A 2,905-nucleotide genomic window follows, 5' to 3' on the forward strand; every position below is an offset into this window, starting at 1 on the left:
AATATGTCAACTTATGACCTTCTGTCAGTGACCCTCGAAGAATTGGTCATAAATTTATGACCATTTCAGATCAATTGGTCAAAAGCTGTTCGGGGGGCTCCAAACCCTAAACCATTGCGACCATTTTGGTCATAAAGGTCGTAATTTCCTTACACGAAATGGTCACAAAGCAAACAGCGCTAGTCCGCTGCCTTATTTCTAGTTGTTAACGACCAATATAGATGGTCATATCCTTGTAAATTGTGGTGGGTTGCTATGACTAGGCGCCACCTCATCAGTTTTGCCTATGTGTCATGTCCATGTGGCAGTATTTGCCCTAGGTTGTGAAGCAACCTATATTTTTGTCATTCCCAAAATTCCCAAAAAAATCTCATAAATTCTTTGGGTCATATCTTCGTCAAATATGTAAAAACCTTCCTTGCCTAATTCAAAACTAATTCAAAAATATTCATTTTCCTATTCTGTTCAGAGTAACAGTTTGTGAAGGAAGTACCACTTTGGCATGTCCAAATAGTATCCATTTTCTACAGTGCTTTCCTATGCCCAAATAACCATGCTCCACCAAATGCTAGCTCAATCCATTCATTATTTTGAGCCCAGCTTCAACATTCGTATTTATGTCCAGTGTGGTACTTTGTAAAGCAAGTACCACCTAGGCTCCTCCTTTTGAGGTGAAAATTTGTGAAGACGGTCTTCTTAGTAACTGATCATCCTCAGCCAAAACTCACGCCCATTAGCCATGTGCATTCCCCGTACCGCAAATCAAACACTTGGCTGCTTATTCATCTTTGAGCATCGATCGGTCTCCTCGTGAGAATCTTATGTTGTGATTTTCTTCCTAGCACCTACCTGGGGAGTGCCCAACCCACTAGACATTCCTAGGCCACCCAGAACACATGGCAACGCCACGGTCACGCGGTGACCACGCGGCGGGCATGCGAGCTTACGCGCTCTAGAGTTGGGGCCCTCGGCCACCGTCCAAACCTTGATGCCTCGCCATCAAACCATGTATTTCTGATTAAATAGATACTTATTTACCTAGAAATGATTTTTGGAAAAAAATAAAGAGCAAACTATGAGGCAGCTGCAGTTCAAATTTGACCCGTTTCCACCTGAATCGGCGGTAATTTGTCTTTTTCACCAGAGGTGGATCAAAACTTTTTTCACCCAACCATTTTGTCAATTGTGCATTATATATGGCCTAGTATTTTATAAAATTGATTTGGTCCATTTTTGCAACAATTATTTGCTAGTTCCTTCACACAAAAACCTCCTTTTGGGCACTCGGAAAATGAAAAATGAATTTTCCGTGCAAAGAAAATGAAAACTTCCTTAGGCAACATTTTTTGGAATTCCAAGATGTACCCTTGTGCACAATATGAGATCATTTGAACAAACTATGCTATGAATGTGGCCATAAGATTGATCATTTGGCTTGAAAGCCATTGATCTCCACACGTGATAGCTCGTTTCTGAGAACACTTTTTAAAAATAATTGCTGTATTACAAGTTTGCTATTTTTCCTGGGAACTTGGCCACATATAATGACACAATGCGAAGGTTTCCCAATTTTTTGAATTTTTTATGCCCGTTTCAAAATGCGGTCAAAACGGCGGGAATGACCGTTCCTAGCTAGTGGTTGAATCTTGGAATTTTTTTGGCATTTCTCTGATTAAATAGGTACTTATGTACCTAGAAATGATTTTTGGAAAAAATAAAGAGCAAACTATGAGGCACCTACAGTTCAAATTTGACCCGCTTCCAACTAAATCGGCGGGAATTTGTCTTTTTCACTAGAGGTGGATCAAAACTTTTGACACCCAACCATTTTGTCAATTGTACATTAAATATGGCCTAGTATTTTAGAAAAATGATTTGGTCCAATTTTGCAACAATTATTTGGGAGGTCCTTCACAAAAAAACCTCCTTTCGGGCACTCGAAAAATGGAAAATGGTTTTTTTGTCCAAAGAAAATGAGAACTTCCTTAGGCAACATTGTTTGCCATTCCAATATGCACTCTTGTGCACAGTATGAGATCATTTGAACAAACTATGCCATGAATGTGGCCATAAGATTGATCATTTGGCTTAAAAGCCATTGATCTCTACACGTGATAGCTCGTTTCTGAGAACACTTTTTTAAAATAATTGCCGTATTACAAGTTTGTTATTTTTCCTGGGAACTTGGCCACATATAATGACACAATGCGAAGGTTTCCCAATTTTTTGAATTTTTTTGAATTTTTTATGCTTGTTTCAAAATGCGGTCAAAACGGCGGGAATGACCGTTCCTAGCTAGTGGTTGAATCTTAGAATTTTTTTGGCATTTCTCTGATTAAATAGGTACTTATGTACCTAGAAATGATTTTTAGAAAAAATAAATAGCAAACTATGAGGCACCTACAGTTCAAATTTGACCCGCTTCCAGCTGAATCGGTGGGAATTTGTCTTTTTCACCAGAGGTGGATCAAAACTTTTGACAGCCAACCATTTTGTCAATTGTGCATTAAATATGGCCTAGTATTTTAGAAAAATGATTTGGTCCGATTTTGCAACAATTATTTGGGAGGTCCTTCACAAAATACCTCCTTTTGGGCACTCAACCTTTTTGAAGATATTTATCTTTTTTCATGTTTGTTATTTTTTTTCTGAAAACTCGTTCACATTTTGGTGACACAATGAGAAGGTTTTCTATTTTCTTTTTGAATTTCTCAGGTCATAAAATAGCTGTCATGACTTTAACATATTATTTTTAAACAACTATGACCAATTTAGATGGTCATAGCATCATACTGCATTCTGATTGGTCTGTAGACCCTTCACGCGGATCGTGCATCATATGCCGTCGGATGCTCGTGGATCCAACGGCTGTCCACACCAACCCCGAAACCCTAGCTGGTCATTT

This window comes from Triticum aestivum, chromosome 1B (assembly GCF_018294505.1).
Source record: "Triticum aestivum cultivar Chinese Spring chromosome 1B, IWGSC CS RefSeq v2.1, whole genome shotgun sequence".
Classification (NCBI taxonomy): domain Eukaryota; kingdom Viridiplantae; phylum Streptophyta; class Magnoliopsida; order Poales; family Poaceae; genus Triticum; species Triticum aestivum.